At 53.8% G+C, this 20750-nt stretch overlaps 1 long non-coding RNA gene across 2 annotated transcripts in view; it reads right to left on the bottom strand.

Annotated features, from left to right (window-relative positions):
* Positions 1 to 4245: 4245 nt before the first annotated feature.
* LOC134150491 (uncharacterized) overlaps positions 4246 to 20750 on the bottom strand; it is a 110005-nt gene continuing 93500 nt past the window's right edge. For both annotated transcript variants that reach the window (XR_009960661.1, XR_009960662.1), the window contains exon 3: positions 4246 to 4470. This is a non-coding gene — a long non-coding RNA (uncharacterized LOC134150491). The remainder of the gene's footprint in view (positions 4471 to 20750) is intronic.

The raw sequence follows: 20750 nt of genomic DNA, 5'->3' as shown, positions 1-20750 counted from the left end.
CGAGCAAGTGTAGCTTTCTGGGCAGTGAGGAACTGGTGTTCACAGGAGCTGGAGGTCCATCAAGGGCTGTTTTCACAGGCTACGTGCCTCGTGCTCTCCGAGAAACACCCAGGGAAAAGCGGAGACGCTTATTTGCAGAGCTGGAGGAGCTGAGGGCTCCTCACCACGCTCCTTCGATCACTATGATAGCACCGGCAAAAAATGCGCGCCCGCGTAATCGCTCGGGCGGCGTGCGGCCGGCGAAGCCCTGCGAGGGCGGCTCCCGGCCCCGCCAGCGCTGCAGCCCGGCGGGATTGCCCGCTGCGTCGGGGGACGCCGCGGAGCACGTGCCCCGCGTGCTTCTGCCCCGCGGTCCGTCGGGCACCCTTGAAAGCCAGAGCGTGAGACACAAGCTCGGGTAAAATAAATCATGCTCCGAGCGCAAGAGTGGGACCCCAGCAAAAGGGAACCGACGCCGGGGAGCGATGATGCGCCCAGGCAGGGGACGGAGCAGCTTTTCCCAGCAGAACCCCGTGCTCACCCAGGTCCCCAAAAGCCGCGGGCTGGGAGTAGCCGTGATGCCCTCGGGGATGGCGGTGACAACGGCCCTCGCACGGCCGCCGCAGCCCTGGCGCCCACGTGCCGGCCCTGGTGTGGAGTCTCTGATGTCTGCTAAAGGGCTGTGCTGGCTACCTTTCCCTTCAGGGGCCATGAATACATCCTCATCTTCCTCATCCAGCTCCGCTAACGGTGAGGGAAATACGTAATGCTGAAACCTTGGCCTCGCTGCCAAGTTTGGTCAAAACTGGCCAGAGATTCAAAGGTTACCGGTAGGGAGGAGAAGCAGACGGGCTGACAGATTGACAGGCCTAAGACTCATTTCCGTAGGGAAGGAGGCTAAAAATTGCGCTGGGTGCGGCTGCAGCCTCCGCGGTGGCCGCGGCCGTCCTGGTGGCGCGTGCAGGCTCCGGCTCCGGCGAGCAAAGCCGCCCCACGCCGCGGCCGGCCGGGGAAGGGATCCCCGGGGAGCCGCGGGCAGCCGTACCAGCGGCGTCGGGAGCGGGTCGCAGGAGCGCAGCGGGGGCCCGCTCCGCCAGGGATACTCAGCGCCTGCTGCCGTTTCTGTGGCTCCGGACATTGTTCTCCGCTTCCTCCTCGCTGGCCGGAGGGATTCCCACCTTCCTCTCTAGCAAGGTTGTTAATCTCTCTGGATGAAAAATGTGTTCAAATAGATATATAAAAAAAAAAAAAAAAAAAAAAAAAGCCCACTGCATTGTGCCTTGCCAAGGTTGGGGCAACCTTGCAGCTTCGTTTCGCCAGGAAGCAGCTGCGTGGCCCAGCCTAATGCTTCCTTGCTGGCTCTGCATTGAATAAACTCTGCCCGGCACGGCTGAGAGCGCAGCGGCTGCTTGCTCTCTAAGGCAGCCGGTTGCCCAGAGCCCACTCGGCTCCGGGAAGACGCCCAGCAGGAATCGCTTGCTGCATTTGCAGCGCTAGAAGGGGACCTTCCTTCCCGAGAGCCTAGGAAGGCTGGCAGCGGCGAGCGGCAAGCGAGCGCCTCGGCCCCGCACGGCCCCGGGTCTGTGTTGCTGGGTTGCTTTCCAGCAGGGCAGCCCAGGAACTCCCTTCCAGTTCTCACCGTCTGGGCAAAGCCGGGAGTCGTTTCCACTGCAGATGCCGTACTTGCACCTCGGCGGCATTCGGCACGGCCGCCAGCGGAGGGAGAGCAGCCCTCTCCCCGGGGTACGGCCCAGGCTGGGCAGCCCACGCCGGCAGGCGTCGAGCACGGGCTTGCCGGGCCAGCTTTGGACACGGAGAGTATTTCTGAAACGTTCGTCTGTTAGTGTTTTATTTTCTGTTCTCCGGCTTTGGCACATGGAGAATATTGTGGGATTTGAGTGGAAAAACAAAGGATGACAGACAAACCGAAACCCAACAAGCCCATTCGGTGAGGACGGTGACGTCTGAAGACGCACCCGAGCCTTTAGCTGTGCGAGTGCCTTGCAGCTCCCCCGGTTATTTTAGGCTCCCATCCACTCTCTTCGCACCGCACGTTTGCCCTGGTCTTAACTGCTTCCTTTGGCATCTGCGTTTGGCCGCTCCTGGGGAAAGCCGGATCAGCCGGCCGGCCGAGCTGACCCAGCACAGCCGTTCCGCTGCTCTCGGGAGCGCAAATGGCACGGAAATGGAAGCAACCTCCGCGGCGCGGCAGCTCGAGGCACCGCTGCTGTGCGTGGCTGACACACGGAGACCTTCAGCCTCTTGGGCTCTTACAGTAACACATATAACAAGCGCTAAACTCTCTAAATGATTTAATACACAGAGGGATTTGCTGAGAATCAGGGTCCTCTGGTGCTTACCAGCCAAACCACTGAGTGTTTTGCTCCAAATATATCCCTGGTGTATCCCTAGCTGAGTCCAAGGATCGAAGATGGCTTGGTCAGTGCATACTAAATGCCGTTTTGAAATTAAAATCTGATCCCGCATCTGGGACTGCCTGGAATTCTGCTTGTTTTAATTTGTTCTAAGCTGAAACTCGAGAAGCTTGAAAAAAAAGAGGTTACCTGAAGTGTAACGTCAGGGAGGAAAAAACCCTCCCCGGCAAGGTCGGGAATCGCGCCCCGTGTTACTTTTTGGTCAAGGGTTTCTCGTTCTGCCCAAGACGTGGCTGCAGCTCAGCTCTCCGAGGTTGGGATCCTGCTTTTTTATTATTATTATTATTACTATTATTATTATTATTATTTTTGCCAGGAGACAAAAGCAAAACCAGACGTAGGCTGAACAAATGGACCTAATTGGTAACACATGTCATGCAGAACACGGCTCCCGGGGGGAAACGAACTGCGAAGGGCAAGGCAGAGCTCTGGCCCTGCCTGGCGTCCCGAAAGCAAGCACGGACGCTCACGCGAGGTCGGCGCCGTCAGACGGAGCGGGGGGACGTGGAGCAGGGCCGCGGAGGGCAGGCAAAACCGCCGGCCGGGGCTCTGCCTGGTTCCCCGGGGCGCGTGGGGTCCCCACCACGCCGCGCCGTGTCACTAGGTGGCTCCAGAGCCGTGCTCAGCTCCGGAGGCGCCGGGGGCTCGTCCGACGCCGGCGGGCGTCGGGGCACCCGGCGTCGCCCGCTAGCGCGGGAAATGGCTGCAAACCCCCGGGAAGAGGCAGCTCGTGCCCGGCGGGGAAGGAAGGGCCGCCCCGAGCTCGGGCTCCGGCCAAGGGTGCCGGGGGGGACGGAGGCGATTTCAGCACCGGCCCCTCGCGCCCTTCGGGTGCTCGCCTCTCTGCGCCAGGCTGGGCTTCCCCAGCGGCCCCGGTGCTCGGGACCTGCCCGCTGGGCTGTGAAATCCCTGTTCTCCAAGGCGAAAAGGCCTCTCGCCCATCAAGGCAGCTCTGGGTGAGCCTGAGTCCTGCGTTTGCAGGAAACTCGGCGCTCGGGAGCCCACCGACACGGGCAGTGGGTCCGCTGCGGAGTAACGCGGCCGAAACCTCCTCGGGGATCCACCATCCGCCCCAGCCAGCGAACTGACACGTTCCTACAAGCTGCCTTTTCCTTGCTCTTTTCTCTCTCTCTCTCTCTCTCTTTTTTTTTTTTTATAAGACCAGTGCCAAAACTGTCCGGCCAACTCCAATCTGGCAAGCAGGGCTCCACAGCTTTACGGCAAGCGGCCCCTCATCCCCCCCCGGCTCACTGCTCCTCCAGAGCAGCTCGAGCTCTCCGGCTCACACTGTTGCTCCTACAAAGGCCAAGAAGCGATGGCAGAAGCAGAGGGACCGTGCTCCTGGGCCGAGGACCGCGTCAGCATCTCCGGTGAAGGTGAGGGAAGGAGCCGAGCGAACCCGGCAGCTGTTAAAGATTATAACCCTCCATTAGGTAAAGCCCTTGGAAGCTGCAGCCATGGGGGGAACGGCGAGAGCTTTCCAGTGGACTCCTGGGGTAGGTGCTGCTTTTGGATTTAGCATAATTAATATCAAGTCCAGCCAAGCGAGTCTGGGAGGCTGATGGTCTCCCAAATGGTTATTTAATGTGGCTTGATTATTTATTTTTTCAAACTTTTTTTTTTCTCCTTGTAAATGAATTTAGTGCTGGTGAAAGGTGTTGGACTGACAGCTCTGGAAATATAAGCCCTCAAGGAAAACTGTTTTGGAGTCCTGTAGGTAACAACAATATATGTAATCCATGCATAAAGGCAATTATTAGGAGCACCGAAGCCCCAGTAACAGTAACAACTGCTTTTTGCTCTAAACTAAAAAAAAAAAAAAAAAAAAAAAAAAAAAAAAAAGATACTGCTTAGAGACTGCAGGGTTTTGACCGAGCATTTTGCACCCTTTCAGGTGGCTGTGAGCATCAAGTCCAGGGTGCACCGTTTAGAAACAGGTGTGCTTGTCTGTAAATGGGAGTTTAAGGCAGGTCATGTTCCCCTTCTGGTTGTGCCTTTGGACATGAGCAATATTGCCTGGGCTTCTCCTTCGGCGAGGAACGGTAGCATCTCTTTCCTGCAAAGGAGAGGGATGAGAATAAATTGCATTGGGATTACAAAGGGATAATAAAGTAATCGAGGTGGCAGCGCACCCCTAACCCGCCCGGAGCAAAGCGGCCCTGCACGCCAGACTGAGCAGAAGCAGCGTCGTAGCAGAAGGTGCAAAAGTCAACGCTAGCCTGGGCGGCACTGGCTGGACACGAAGCTCTGATCTTCAGCACAGCTGTTTAATCCCAAATTTCACCCACCGATACATTCCGTCCCTTTGCCACTGCACCACTTAGCGATATGTTTTGGTGCTTAATTGCTATTAATTTTTAAATGCCGCACATTTTTTCCTCGTCCTTAAGCATGTTCTTAATTTCGAGCAGGCACTTCAGCACCTCCTAGTTCAGTACAGCCTTTAAGCAAAGCAACTTAACGCACATGCTTGAAGTTTGCATTGAGTCTGAATCAAAGCCTTTGTGGTGTACAGAGCTCGGGGAATGTACTAAATATATCCCTCCCCACGTCACCAAGTAGACCCCTTTTCTTGTTAATATACTGCTTCAGTCTTTTAGTCAACTATGTATCATTTGCAATATTTTCAAAGTGCAACATGCAGGATCTGAATAGCAGAAACACATGTTAACAAAATTATAGTCACTACAGGGACCACATCATCATGACAGAGATAATTAAGCCTCTCTATGTTCTTGATGACATATGTTGTCCAGAGACAGCCCCATATGCTTTATATACACAGGCATGAGAGGTACGGGAAGGACATCTGGACCAAGGATGGAGGGAAAGGTGGAGCGCGATGATGAGAAAAGGGCAGACAGAAAGGAGTCTACTTAAGCTACCCCCATGGCCTTGTCTGTCAGAGCATTTGGGCATCTTGTGGCATCCTGGGGAGTTTGGGAAGCGCTGAAATCCCCATGCTATATGTTAACTGAGTTTAGAGAAACTAAAGGCCGTATCTTCTTCCCTCCTTAGCTAACTTAAGGGGAAACAAGAGCTGGGTCTTGCTCAGGGTCACGCAGGATGGCTATGGCAAGGGATGGACCTGATCACAGTTTTCCCAAGTTTCCCATTAGCCCCCTGGCTCCAGCATTTCCTTACCTCGAGGTGAGGTTATGTCAGGCAGAAAAACAAACATGAAGGAAAATGGGCACTGAAAGACAGAGAGAACCTGGGCTGTGTTTTCTATCACAAAGGCAGGAAAAGGGGAGTGCAGGGAGGGAAAAGGAAACACGGCGAAAGAGTGAAAACAAGGGAAACCTCGAGAGGGAGACGCACTCGTGGACTCCCGCTGCCTAGCGCTGCTAATGTAAAGCAGCTGTTATCCCACCTGAATCCCAATTTTTGGCTTCTCCGCGTCTCCAGGGCATCACAGAGCAGCCAGAGACCCTCCGTGGTTGTGATCTGCTGTGTTACACGGTCCCCAGGGGCGCAGGCAAAACACGCCTGCATGAGAGCTTGTCAAAAAGTGACAGGGGAGGCATGGAAAAACACTTTTATGTTGCTTGCAACATAGCTTTCTTTTTTCTAGTTGTCTGAAACTGCTTGAAATGTGTGTCTTTTTGAAAAGGGAATCTTGGGCTCTTTCCCTTTGACCTTACTTTTGTGCTTGTGAGGAGGAAAAAGGGAAGAGGTAAGAGAAGGGATGAATTCTCATCTTGGCTCTTAACACTACTGCTAGCTCCTCAAGAGCAAGGATCTGAAATCTTGATGAAGACGTGAAGAACAAAATCTTAAGGTGTTTTTGTCTAAAGCCCTTATATATATATATAAGACAACCTCCAATATAAATAATACTGCATCGTTCCATGCATCCTTCCTCCCTCCTATTTCCAGTGCCAAGACAATTATAAAGGCTTTATGGATTTTTTAAGTGTCTCCTGCGTATTCCTCATTTTATCGGGCTCAATGGATATTGCTTCACTGGTTTCACTCGCTTTTTTGCTACTGATGGCCTTGCAGGTAGCAGGTCTAGCTGTCCCTATAGCATGGCAGGAGAGGTTTGCTTTGCTGCTCGGGGCGGAGATCGGCACCGGGATGCCGACCCCAAATCCCCCGGCAGCAGGGCTTGCCGAGCGAGACGGGGTAACACCATGCCAGAGCCAGCTACTTCTCACTAGGCAGACCACTGTATTGCCAGCCCAAAATACTTAAAACCATAAGCCAAGTGCCAAAAACGATGAGGTTGGCCTTAAAAATAACAAGCTTTCTTTACAAATGGTGTATGTGGGCTTCTTTTTATTTTCCTCTTGGGCTCAGAGCACCAGGTTGCATCCTGGTCATGTTTTCAGGCATTTTTGGAAGCTGGGGCAAGAAAACCTTTTCTGTGGCAAGAGCTGAGCCGCCCTCCTAGTCGCAGATCTCCAGCTCTGGAGCATGAGGTGACAGAGAAAAAAAAAATGCAAGGCTTAGAAGAAACGGTGCAAGTTGGTGCTGCTGAGCGGGGGAGAAGGAGCTGAGAAAGAAGGGCTTCTCTGCGTAACGGTGAGATTGCAGGGGAAAGGCAGGTTTTCCCAGCCGGCAAGGCAGCTGCCAGTCCTGCTGGCCCGGAGCTACGAGCTGCCTCTTGCTGCACAGCCGGGCAGGAGCAGAACTGCTTCCCTGAGAGCTTCTCCAAGCCCAGGGCCATTTGAGGGTTTTGGGGCGGACCTGGCATGGAGACCGAGCATTACCTGAGTCCATGCGTCAGCCTGAAGGGGCAGGGGACACCCGCGCGGCAGCAAAGGCCCCTGCCGCTAGCAGGGCGGGCTGGTGCTTCAAGTGGAGCCGGGCATCTGGGGCTCCTGGGGGCTTTGGGGATGGGGCATTTACGCCGACGTTTTCAAAGCCAAAAGGCAAAGGGGATTTGGAAGTAATTGGTGATCTGGGGCTTTCGAAGTTCACCCCAGCGCGCTTCGGGAAACCTCGGCTCTGGGACACAGCGAACCTCAGTGATCCGCATCAGGCATCTGGGAAAGGAAAAGCATAGGAGGATGTTTGCTAGCCTGGCCTTTTTTTTTTCACTTGGAGCTTTCCATGGGGAGACGGCAGAGGAAAAGCTGCTGGAAGATGGCAGTGTGCAGCCGAAGTGGCTTTCCACGGCGGGGGTCTCGGCAGGAGAGCTGCGGGCTGCTGCCGCTGGCGGTTCCTATTTGGATCCCCCAAAAGCAATATCTGCTCTGATTAGCGCACGTCGCGTGCGTGTGCTGGGGGTGAGTCAGGGGCTTTGTTTCCTTTTAGCAAAAAAAAAAAAAAAAAAAAAGAAGAAAAAAGAAAGAAAAAGGCACAAAATTAGCTCTGCTGCAAAGCCAACGAGTTGTCGCAGGACGAAGGGAATTCAGGAGTTTTGTTCGGCACACGCAAAGGCAACGTGAGAGGGCTCTGGGGCCCCCGGCGCACGCATCCTGCCACGCGCTCCCGCCGCCGGCTTGAAGACGCAGCTCCGGCAAGGGTTAACTATTCCAGCAGCCTTTCCACATTTCTTCTTTTTAATACTGTCTCTGAAGAAACAAACAGAGGCGAATCCCACCCTTTCCCCAGAGACACTTTCTCGGCTTGTTCCAGAGAACATCCAAATAATAATTATTTGTACTTTTTTTTTTTCAGTGCCTCATTTCAGCAGCCTTGGGGACCGAGTAAACCAAACGACAAAACGAACATGGAAAGCAATAAACCCAAATAAATAAATAACTGATAAACCTGGAGCGGAAAGGAGATAAAAACCCGACAACATTCCCCTTGCGGCGGAGAACGTAGAGGCTGAAAACGCTGATAAACCAAACAACACGACGGGGGAGGCAGACGGGTCTGGGGGGCTTCGCTGACGGGTGCCAGGCTGCGCTGCTGGCTGGGGGGGACGCAAGCACACCAGCTGTCCGGGAAAGGCCTGAAATCCTGCCCATTTGGGACAGCAAGCTGAACCCCTCTGGGATAAATCTTTAAGAGGGTGACGATGAGACATTTTGGGGCCTGGGACACAGCTCTTCCCCTCTGTTCCCCCTACCCTGCTGCTTCCGTCCTGCCGGTTCCTCTGGGCCTAACCCCAACCCTAACCCTAACCCCAGTCCCAACCTTAACCCTAACTCTAAACCTATCCCCAACCCCAGCGTAACCCTAACTCTAACCTTAACCCTAATCCTAACCCTAATCCTAATCCTAACCCTAACACAAGCTCTTGGCTCCTTTCAGAGTCCGTGGAGCGTGAAGGAGCTCTGAGGCCACCATCCATCCGTCCCCTTGGAAGCAAGTAACTTAGGAAGATCTTTTCAAAAAGTGTTTAAGTTCCCACTCTGGAGGGAGCTGAGGGGTGGCAAGCCTGGGAGGCTATGTCTCCATCTGCTCGCTTTGAGATTAAACTACTCCTTTGAGCCTGGACCCCCCCCCCCTTTTTTTTAAATTCTGTTTGTGTGCAGCATGCAGTCTGAGCAGGATTTGGGGCCATGCTTTGGCGGCCCTGGCTGCTTTTGCAATGGAAGTGCTGGGAGAAATGGGGGAGCTTCTTTAAAGTGGCCATGGCTTCTTTTCCATTGGAAAAAACGTTCGCTCGACTTGCAGCAACGTTATCACAGGCCGTGCAGCCAGGGGGCAAATGCCCTCAGTGCACATATCTGTATGATGGAGAGAAACTACCTTGCCTTGCAAAACAGCCTTGCTCTGGGGGCCTATTCAGTGATTTACCAGCCCTCATAAAGGACATAGCTTCCTACATGCTGCTATTTCGATTCCTCCACGCTTTTATGCCAGGCATCTTTTTGTCTCTTCTGGATGGCTCTTTTATTTCTGTGTATGCTGCTCTTTGAAAGCGGTTCGCCTACACGTATGCCTTTTCTTCTCTTGCGTGTGGCGTAGCGTGGTGCCAGATGACCTCTGAGGCTAGAGGCAATGGACAGCTCTTGCTCAAATCCAGGCTGCGGAGGCGGCAACCAGGACAAAATTCAACCAGATTCCCGCACGGGAGCCTTCAGTGCCCCGGCCGGAGGACTAACAGGAGGCAGCAGCAGGCCTGATGCCAAACCCGGCTGAGCGGTTTTAGGGCTCTGGTTTGGACAGCGAGCCAAGAGCTAGCAAGAGATATGCAAGGCATTTTGCACTATAGAAATGAGCACTCTTGAGTCTCGGTACAAGCCAAGCATGCGAGGGGAAGAAATCATCCTGCTTTGCTGGATCAGCATCTAGCCAAGAGTGACTGTAAACGGCAGGGAGCACAAGCACCTCTTGTGTTCGCTGCTTTAGTCCTCCAGCCTGCTGCTCTGCCTCTTTTCCCCTGACCGACTGCAATTTCTGTGGGTGCCTTAAAAAGAAAAAAGAAGAAAAAGAAGATCCCAGAGCACAAAAAAGTTAGGAAAAATAACATGGCACACAAGAGAACAAGTTGCATAGGTGGCTGCACCCCAAGATGCACAACTCAAAATCTCTGGCAGTCCGACTTTTGTAATATCCTTATATTGTATCTTCTCTACTTTCTCTGGCCTGGTTGCACACCCCTGTTGTTTCACCCTCCCTGAGATAGGCACAGACACAAGCTGGACCAGTGCCTTTTGTACGGGCAGTCACACGCCCTGGAAATCACAGTCACGAAGCGGACTGTGGGACAGTGTCTGGTCGGGGAGGAGGCCGGGGGCTCCCGGCCACCTGCGGCGCGTGAGGGGAGGTGAAACAACATGACATGTCATTTTTGTATCCTGTGAGCCAGTGCTCTGCCTCTCTAAATAGAAATATTTGGGGTTTGATCAAAATATTGTGAAAAACAAGGCAAAGAATGTAGCAGAATGAGGAGATGAAGAGACTCCGTGTTGTCACAGGTGGGCAGCTCCTCCTTTCTCCATTTTGCAGTAATGCAAATGTAGAATTATATTCCCCGTTATACTGTGCATTATATTTTGCTAGCTAGATGAATGCTGATGGCTGCTCACAGCCCCAGTCCGTTCACCTGCTGATGCCAGCTCGCACGGTCGGGGCAGGAGCGGCTGCCTGGCGATAGCTGAGCTCACATCTGAGTGCACAGAGTATTTCCAGAGCAGCTGCACATGTTACTGGAGAGAGATCCCATATTTTTCTTTCCTGAGGAAGTGGATTTGTGGGCCTTTCCCACTAATCTCTCATCTGTGAGCTTCTCAAAGCTGATAATGAAGAGCTTTCCGCCGCTTTGCGAACTGTTGCTTTTCTAGATTAAGCAATGCTCCTCGAGGAATCCGGCAACCATAACAAAACAATTTGCTAAGATAACATTATTTCAGGATGGCAGCTCCTTCCCTACGTGGGCTCCGGCTCGCAGGCAGCATGTGCACGGCTCTTTGAGGGTCCGGACCTGCAAACCCTGCTGAGCTGCCGGAAGGCGCCTGGCAAAGGGATGCACATCCCTACAGACGACGTGGATGCCTCAACCAGTGCTTGTCCCTTGGATGTCTTAATGCAAGGGATCTTGCATTAAGATCCCTTAATTAACCCAGCCAGGGCAGTTAGAGGAGGCGGCCTCTGATTTTAGCACTGCAGGAGGAAAGGCAGAGGGACGGGAGCTCCCCAGGAGGAAGGAGAATAGGACCCTCAAAGTAGGGATAAATTCCTCTGTGTTTTTTGCTTTGTTAAGAAATAAAAATATCCCAAACAGCCTGAGAACAAGGCTGTTCGGCAGATGGTATTTTGGCCCCTTTGGGAAGCTTTCTAGCTTCCAGAGCTGGGAATCCAACATGGGAATCTGATCCCAGGAGACTCCGCAAAGCTCACGAACCAGGGGGCTTGGGTAGCTTGGGAAATTCAGCCGGAGTCATGCCTTGCCCTGAACTTTGGATGCGTGCCCAGCTCCGGTCTCCTGCGCAGACCAGGCCTGCAGCTCTAGATCTCCCTCGGGTGACTCCTGCAAGGGACAGGAGGATGCTCAGCAAGCCCTGAGACCCGCTGCCTCGGCCAGACGGAGAAAGCTGCTTTCTGCCCGGGCCCTTAGTCCCTTAGTTCTTCCAAGGGCTGTTGCATTCAAACGAATGCTGTATCTGCACTCATCAAAGCCTTTCCCAACTTCCTTCCCTGGTGCTGGCAGCTTTCTCCAGCCACTGCTGGATGTCTCTTGGCTGGTGATGTCTTGCACTGGTCAGCCCGGATACAGGAGGGAGGCACCAAGGCTTCGTCGGGTTACATGCCACCCCTCCCACTAATCGCTAGCAAGCTGGGTTCAGCCCTGAGACCTCACATCCCCCGGACTGCATTTCTTGCTTCACTACTCAGTTGTCTGGATAATCTTTGTGGGCAAGTTATTTATCTTCTTTGTGGTCCGTTGTGTAATTTGTATAAAAACATTGCCCTAGCCTCCAACAAAGAACAGAGAAATGCTGCAGCTGCTCAGGCTTCCCCGAATGTCAATATTTTGACTAGGAAAGAAAAAGAAGTGAAAAAAGAAGGATGAACTTTTCCACGAATTTGGGAAAAATTCGTTGAAGACTCCAGTTATGTTGTGTGATCAAAGCAGGGCTTACACAGTGGAGAAACGTTACTTTGTTCAAGATAACTGTCTGAGCAGGCAAGGCACCCGGTAAAGCACCCCGGGCAGCGTGGCGTTGCCTGCGCCGAAGCCAAAGTCACCGCTCGGCTTGGCTCTCGAGTCCCGGGCGGGCTGGGCACCGAAGCAGCCAGCGTTTTGCCGAGCCTGCTTAGACCTCGGTTCAAGTTGCAGGAGCAATTCCTTTGCCTTGTTTTTGATGCTCTGCTCTGCTCGCACTTGAGCCTGGGCTCACGCGGGCGCCGAGACTGCAGTCCTGCAGGCCCGGGAGGTCCCGGAGGTCCCGGAGGCTCGGGGCTTCCTCCGGCATGGAAACACCTCCATCAAGGAGCCACGGTGGGCTGAAGCACAGGAGATCTCAGCCGTTCCCAGGTCCTCTTCCACCCCATGGCCCTTTACGGGTCTCAAACCCAGATTTTGATACTTTCAGTCCCTGGCATGCAGATGTCGGTTTTGGACACTGCTCAGGTTGAAATCCTGCTTCGACGGGGCCCTCCATTTCCAGCTGCTGGTTGCTGAGCCAGCGAGGCCCGGGGCCTCCGCTCAGCCGAGGTTTTTAACCAGGCCGGCCCGCAGCTCCGTCCGCCCGTCCAGCCGGATCGTGCCGTGGCGAGCGAGCGGCACGGGCTGCCTCCCCCTTGATGCACAGCGCCGGTTTTCACTCTCAAGTGCTTAATAGCTTGTGTTTACGAGAGCTAAAAATATTTACTCGGGGAGGAAGGGCCAGGGAGAGGGGACAGAAGGTCTGTTCGCTTTGTTATCGCTCGAACATTTTATAGGTCCCATCCTGGAAAGAGGCTTATATAAAAATAACATGGTATTAAAGATTTTTAAGAAAAACCACCCTGCCAAAACCCCCACGAGGCCAACGCGAAGGCCGCGCTGCTCAGAGCGCAGGCAGCTGGGAAGAGCAAAGTCTCTCCGGGACCCCGGGGGCGGCGCTGGACGACGGAGAGCCCGAGAGGAGCCGGGCCCCCGGAGCCTGGGCCGTTTGCCCGGGGCCGCGGCCGCCCAAGCCGGACGGGCAGCCCGCACGTGTTGGCCGGGCGGCTCCTGCTCCGGGCTTTCATGTTAGAAATACGAGGTGCGACTTCCCTCCCTGCCGGGGGCCCGCGCCAGCGCGAGGCTGGGGTTATCGGCGGGCGCGGGCGGGGGAACGCGCCTTCGCCGAATCAAAGCGTTTTCTTCTCATCGACACCCTCCCCAAAGGCGGTTCGGGGGCAGGACGGCCGAGACGGACGCTTTGGCCCGCTGGATCCTGCAACCCTGGGGTCACCCCGGAGCGTCTGCTTCTCTGGTACCAGCGCAGGGGACGCAAAGCAAATCCCACCACGGGCCAACGGCAGCGTCCTTGGACAGACCCTGCCTGCAGAGCGGGGACCTGCCAGCCGTGCTCCGCGTTTGCATCAGGGCAGCGGGTGGACTAGCAAAGCCTCGCAAGACCTAATCCAGTAGCCAAGCCTACGGAGTACACGTTGCATTTCCCCCCCCAAAAAAACACAAATCTGATCCGAATTTTGTCACTTTGCCCTTGTTTCTGCCATGAGCTGAACCCAAACCCTGGAGCGAACCAGCCCCGGAGGTAGAAGAGCTTTGAAACCTGGGCTGGTATTCAAGCTTGACGTTTATAGCTCACACCCAGCTCTTAAAAGTCTCTTGCAGAATTGCTATTGCTGGTGGTGAAAAAGGACGCAAGAGCCCAGCTCTGCTGCCAGCTCTCGGGCTGAACCTGCCCGCGTGGGAGGTTAGCAAATAACCTCTCCACTTGTAAACGCAGCGAGTTTTCATCTGGGGCAAGCGATACACATGGATGCCATTTTTATCGCCAGCTTTTTGGAGTCAAACCACAGGCAGGACCAGAAGGAGAAAGCACTGCTGAAGTCCGCTCCCCCTACCCCCCGCCGCGAAATCAAATCTCAGCTGGGGGAAAGCGTATCTCAGCGAGCTACACCTTGTCTCTGCAAAGTGGGTTTGATCATGGAAACGCCAGTGTGAGCCTTCGCTAGCTGTCCGGGCTGTGGCAGCCCCGGCGCCGAGCACTGGCACGCAGTAAATGTCAGTATTCATGCACGGAGAACACTAGCTGTTGTTGTTGCGTGCTCGCACACAAGTAGACGTAGAGGAGGGGGAGCCTGGTGTGCGCAGCCAAGGGGCTGAAACCCACCTCGGGGCCTGAAAAGCCAGGGACAGCTCTGCTTGTGTTGCTTTTTAATGGAGTATCCTCAAGATTTGGGGCAAAACTGGCAGCTCTGGTCAGCACAAAAAGAGGATGAGAAGATCGAGGTCCTTGCAAGGGGACCTGGGCCAGCAGCCCCAGACTGTTGGCCAGGCAGACCTGGGAGCAGGACTGTGGAACAGCAGCACACAGGAGGTGGGAAATGTGAGCCCAGGACAGCGGCTGTGACCACAGGTTCACGCTGTGTCCCAGGGAAGTCCTCCATTGCCCTTTGGGTCTCACCAGCATCCCTGTCCTCCCATTTTCCTGTCCGCAGCCTCCTGCCTCAAAACACATCCCAGCCCTGGTGGTGCAAACACGGTGACGCCCTCGCTGTTATTTATGAGTCTCATGCTGCTCCATTGCAGGGTAGCTGGTGACAGCATTTGTTGAATCTTTGGCCATTTTGCCAAGTTCTTCTGCTCTGCGAGGTGGCGAGGTGCCAGGGTGCAGTGTGACAGTTTGGAGCTGAAGAGCCGGACATAGTGAGCGAGCGCAGGTACGAGCGGGGATGTGATTTGCTAGAAGTCCCAGGTCCCAGAGGAGCCAGGGCTGTGGTCTTCTCTGAGTCGGACCCAGAGCACAATGAAATCGATGGAAAACCTCCCATGAACTCCAGCAGGGCTGGAATTGGGACTAGGAGGAATCTGCCAGGAGGACATCTCCACGGACATCTCAACATGAAGCTGACCTCCTCCCTGCTAATTAGCCACTGCTCTGATCCTGTATGCTGTGAGGGACAAACTAGCCCAAATGTTCTTGGGGGCTATCTGCATCCAGGAGGAAATTCTCTATGAAAAATCAAAGTTTTCTCCGAGACTCTGAGTAAAATACTGCTTTTTTGCTTATCTTACAGTGCATCCATGCTCTACAGACAAAATCTCCCTGCATGCCCAGCACAGATAATTTTTTTGTCTCAGCCCCACCAAATGGCCCTGAAACACCGCCATAAACAATGAGTCAGCTAATCCAAACCAAACGGCTATAAAACACAGGAGGTCAACCCAGTGCAAGACCGTGATCTTGAAAAGCAAAACGCCTCTCAAACAAAAGCAGGAATAATCCCCGTGCCCATCAGGCCCCAGCAGAGAAGCATCTCCCATTTGCGCAGTGGTGGAGCTGGGGCCACGAGAGAGTGCCCGATCTCATGGGGGACATGGTGCCAGGACAGCAGAGCTGGTGGCACAAGGTGCCTGGTCCCCAGGGAGGCTTTGGTTCCTCCCAGCACCTCCACCATGAGGCCCCTCCTGGCTGCCCCGCTTGGTGGATGCTTCCCATTTTGCAATCTCCTCGTCCAGGTCTCCCCTCTCTTCTCACCCCCACCTTCCTGCTTGAGGTGCCACAAGCTTTTGCACCTGCAAGTAGGTCCGGGAGACCAGGGGACCTGTGTGCCATCAGTGAGAGCTTGGCGCTGTGGGACTTTGGTGCTGGTGGTGAAACATGCTGAGGGACATTGGCGGCTTTGAGACCTTGAATCAGAGCAAATTTCAAGACCTAGCTCTATTTTCTAATCCAGGAGAGTTGGTAGATGAGCTTTCCGCGGACAGAGGGCATTGATATTTCCACCCCCATTTCGCTGGGCTCCCCTTCTTTTCTTTTCCCTCTTCCTCACCTTTCTCTCTTCCAAGGGCCTGGCTTGGATATTCTTGCACAGAGAAAAAAATACATCCAGCCAGCTGCCAGCTCTGCCTTTGGACTATTGCTCCAGTTTCATGTTTGACTGTAATCCCACAATTTATACAGCTGAGCCCGGGGCCAAACCTAACGTCTCAAGAATCTGCCAGAAACCTCAGCTTTTCCTAAGCCCTATAAAGAGCTTCCTGCCTCCATCCCTGCACCTGCTCGCCGCGGCCGCGCCGAGCGCCGCGGGCCGGCCGCGAGAGCGGGGGACGCCGCTGAGCCCGCGGGGAGACGGGAAGCCCCGAGGGGGCTGCGCCGAGCAGGGGGCGCCCCCACGCCGCCCGGCCCCCGCAGCGCGCGCGGCCGGGGGCTGCTTGGCAGCTGCCGCTCTGCACACTTCATTTGCACCGAAACTGGCTGCTTCTCGCGCCCGCTGGGACATGAGCTAATTACACGAAACGCGGCTTTTCCCCGGGGACAATGTCGTTTTTCCTGGCAGGCTGGGCACCAGTCCTGGCCAAAAACGCATTCCTGCCTCGAGCTGTTTGCACAGTTTTTTTATCTCGTGGTTCCTTGCCAGGCTGGAGCGTCTTTTGAGGGCTGGGCGCTCGCATGCCCAGTCCCCGGGCGCTGTGCCCCTTCCCGCATGCCCCTCATGCAGAGCCCAAATGCTCTGCCACAGCGTTGTCCCACTGCTGGGAGACCTTCTCCACCACTTTGAGTCACCCTGCCATCAAACTCATTTCCATGTGGAGGAGAAAAGGGTCTTTTTGCCTTTGCACAAACCTCTGTCTGCCCACTAACTTCAGGGATCTCTGATTTTCAGTTCAGGTTATGTTGGTGTCCTCTTAAAAGCCATGGACAGCCACCACTGGAGGTGGTAGGGCAGCTCCAAGGGACACCCGAGATGGGTTACAGGGCATGCGACCAGGGTCTGTGCAGAGATTTAAGCCCAGGGCAGGCCTTGCAGGTGGGGGATCTGAACCAAGCATGTGAACTTGTGATATTTTTCAGTCTGGATGCTGCTGTCTTCCTTCAAAGTCATGAAAAACAAACCATTCGATTGCTTGTTGCAAGTTGCTACGTATCACCCCGAGCCCCCATAGTACATGCGAGGATCTCAGCCAGAGCTCCCACCATCCTGTCCCTAGACCAAACCACCTCCCAGCCAGAGGTGGCAATCACCTCCCAGAGGGGAAAAGCCTTTTCTCCATGGTATCTGTAAGAGGCTAGTGGAAGGCCTAAAACCCAAGAATTTGCTATTGCTGGTCCCTTCCTGCAACCTCCGAGGGTTGTGAAACCCCAGCTCGAGGCCAGAGCAGTGAAGAAATCGAATGTCATGGGCGGCTACCACATGATTTTGGGGCAATCTTGGCACACGTGGGCAAGCAGCGGGGTTGCAGGAGTCACGGGGCTGCAAGTCACGGGGCTCAAGGCAAGGAGGGAGCAGGCGAGCGGAGCGGGGCGGGGGAAGCAGCGCTGCTGTCCCAAGCAGAGCCAAGAGCCAGGAAAGTACCCAAATCTACAAACCGCTCGGGGCAGCTGAGAGATGCAAACGGTCAGCACAGCAGAGAATGTGCCGGAGTTCACAGGATGACTGCAAAAAATGCCAAAACGCCCCCATTTTCTCAGCCCGAGCAAAGTCTGTTCCACCGTCAGCATCCTCTCTGGGAGCAAAAAGACACTCCAGCGCTGCAGCAAAGTAAAACCTTCCCTCTGGGATAAGACGAATTCTGGCAAAGTGTGGGTTACTGCAGTGAAAATGCACATAGAAGAGAAGAAACCCACTTCCAGCCTCTGAGACCATTTTGTCCGAAAAGCCACTGTGTTTAATACTTTTCCATTCGTGCATGAGAAAAACCAAAGCAATTGCTACAGCGGTTTAGCAATGGAAGTGGAATATCCAAGTGAGATAAAGCAAATGATATGATTAGACATTTTTTCTTCCTGGGGCAGCGAGATACGCCTTTGAAATCAAACCGCACTGTCTTTTTTCATGTTATTTTTCCCCCACTATGTTTTCTGAACAAACAAAACCCCGAGGATGCAAACAAGCTGCAGAAGCAGAGTCTGCGGCGCTGGTATCCCACCACAATAAAATGGTGCTTTTCTTATTAATGCTGTGATGTGCTTGAAATAACGTAAGCCCGGCACAGTAGACTCTGCCCATGCTTGTTGTATTTACAACAGCACTTCTGGGGCAACCAACGCTATTTAATTCTCTTCCCGAGCATCATGAAGAAGCCATCACAACACAGCAATTGAGATTTCTGCTCAGAAAGTTGCTCTTGAGGACGAGAACAACTTCTAATCCCTTTATGATGGACCAGCCCAGCGAAGTGCCGATCCTCGCTATGTCCTGTGGATGCCACCGCAAGAAGGAGGCTGTGGCCGCGCACGCCGTCCTTGCCTGGCCTCTCCGCGCGTTGCCCTCGCTCTGGCTGGAAGGGCTGAAAGGCGCCGGGCAGGAGAAGCCTTTTGCTGGGGACGGGCTGCTTTTTATTGCGTTTATAAAACCCAGGAACGATGCTGCAAATTATTGAGCACCATCTGCTGGCACCTTATTTATTAACTCGCTGTTTACTCCTACGTGGCCATAGCTGCGGCTTTTTCTAGTCACCTGAGCGTGGTTTTATTGAACTGCCGAGTAACCCCTGCCCGTCGGGGTGCCGCTGAGCTGGCTCCCCACGGGCGTTATGCAGGGGGGGTAAAGCCTCGCTCCGGAGAAGACACGGGCAAACTCCCACAGCCTTCGCGAGGTGAGCGTGTCCCCCGTAAGCGTAATGCTCATGGTGGGACTTCAAAGCCTCTTTTCATAAATCGGCTGTGTCCCTTTCAAACGCAAGATTGAAAACAGGGCTTAAAACAGGAGACCTTGCGAGTCGTGGTGGGCAGGATGCAGGACTCGGGTTGGAAAGGACATAAAGCCTTTTCCTCCTGTATCAATCACCTCCACGTTTTTCGCTTGCTCCAAGGCCTAGAACAGTGATTTCGGACTCAAGTTTGCTGCTCGGTAATTCGTCCTGGCAGCTGGCTCCATCAATCTCCGGCAGAGACGTGTAACTCAAGCCTCTGACAAGTGCTGATTTACAGCCTCAGCTAGTAAATCAGCATAAAATCATCAGAATCCTTGCTAACGTTTTTCCAACTGGAGCGCTCTCCCACGCCGGGGGAAAGGCCCCGGGACGCAGCGAGACAGCCCCAGCGCTCGTTGCTGGAGACAAACCGCAGCTCGGTCTCACCCAGTGCTCAGTGCCCCGTGTCCTAGGTCCTGCCGGCGATGCTCTTGCTGCCCTGGTGTCTCTGAAACGGAGCTCTGTGGCACAAATCCCTGCGGTAGCGTTAAGAAATGTTAAGAAATGAACGCAGAAGAGGTTTTTTTTTGCTGTACATGCCTTAAATCCGCATTATATTGCTCTAGCAGCACGGACGGGGCTTGCATGGAGCCACAGTGGCAATGAATCCTTTCATTACAGCATTTAAGCAACGTGTCTACATTAGGGGCAGTCACCTGGGCTCCCTCCAAGGCCAGTAGCGTGTCCTCCAGAGGATGTGTAGCTCCACCTGAGAGCCCACCTGCTCCCTCCTACTGCAGGGGAAGCTGTGGATAACGATGCCCTTTAGTTGAATTAACTAAGTGTGTAACATTATATAGGGTGATGCTGGACCAGTAAATGAGCCAGGGTCTCTGTTTCCCAGCGTGTGTTTCTCTCCCATGCACCATTCTGCTGGCGATACGGGAATGTTAAATTTTCACTACTTCAAAGCCCCTCTTCCCATCTGAGCTGTGTGATTCAAGCCAAAGTGCAGCCCCAATCCATCACCCAAAAAAGGATATTTGTATATTTTTGTAAAATGACAGACTGGAGAGACACGGAGCTGAAAACCAGACACTTTCCCAAGAAACTGAAAGGGCAAAGGATTTAGTAACGTAAGAACCCAGAAAGATCCTGTGAAGAAAACATCATCACTGCTACCATGCTTTCTGCAGGGCCATCGTGCTGGAGATCTCAGCTATTCCCTGTCAGCGTCATAGCCTGTGCTTCACAGACCAAGGAGAAGACAAGGGAGAGGAAATGACCAGACCAAGGTTGTATAGTAATTCAGTGGTGGAAAGCAGAAGCCAAGCATCCTATCTGAAATCTTCTCTGCTTGGCAAATACCTCTAAGCATGAGAAGCTTCTTTATCTTTGAGCTATAAATCTGTGTCAGGTGCCTGATTTTCTTTGCAGGAAAGGCAGCACGGAGTATCCACTGGGGAGGAACTCGCAGGGCCTGCAGATATCCCAACTGTGTTAACCCTAAGTAAGTTCAAAGAAACTGGACAAGTCAACATCCTCCATCATTTAGAGCTAACCCTTTTCCAAACAAATACCCATCAGTGAGGCTAGATGTCTGATAAACCAGTTTGTCTCCATAAACTGTCTATCTAGTGCATGGTCTCACCGGTTCCTCCACTGTAGAAAGTGAGAGGCAAATGACACCAAGGCTGAAACCTGGCCTGAGGCCCTACCAAGCTATGAAAGCATTTAGTGATTTCGTTCTTGGCTTGGATCTCTCTCTCTCTCTCTCTTTTTTTTTTATTGTTTGGATTTGGTCACAGGCAGGAAAGGCTGATCTCACTTATGCCTGAAAATTCCCCAGGAGACCCAGAGCCAGGATGGATCTGACGTCATGCTCGGCCTGTGCTGGTGGGATGAAAATCTCCCCTGTAGAGCCTGAATGGGTGGCCAGTTCATGCTGTCCTCGAGCACCTAGCGAGCACAGGCCAAAGTCCTCAGCACTGTGTATTGAAAGCTAGCCAAGGCAGTCTAAAATCATGCAGTGCGTTTCTGCAGTGGTTTTCATAGGAGGGTCTCAAACAGATTGGCTGTGCCGCAACATCCCATGACCACCCCCTGCCATTTCCAGGAGAGATAGGGAAGGTGAGGCCCTCACCCTCAACTTGTTCCTCATGAGTCAGACCCTGGGAGGACAGATGAGTCTCATC

This window comes from Rhea pennata, chromosome 24 (assembly GCF_028389875.1).
Source record: "Rhea pennata isolate bPtePen1 chromosome 24, bPtePen1.pri, whole genome shotgun sequence".
Lineage (NCBI taxonomy): Eukaryota > Metazoa > Chordata > Aves > Rheiformes > Rheidae > Rhea > Rhea pennata.
Note: the sequence above shows the minus strand (reverse complement) of the source record. Positions and strands in the feature narration are given on the sequence as shown.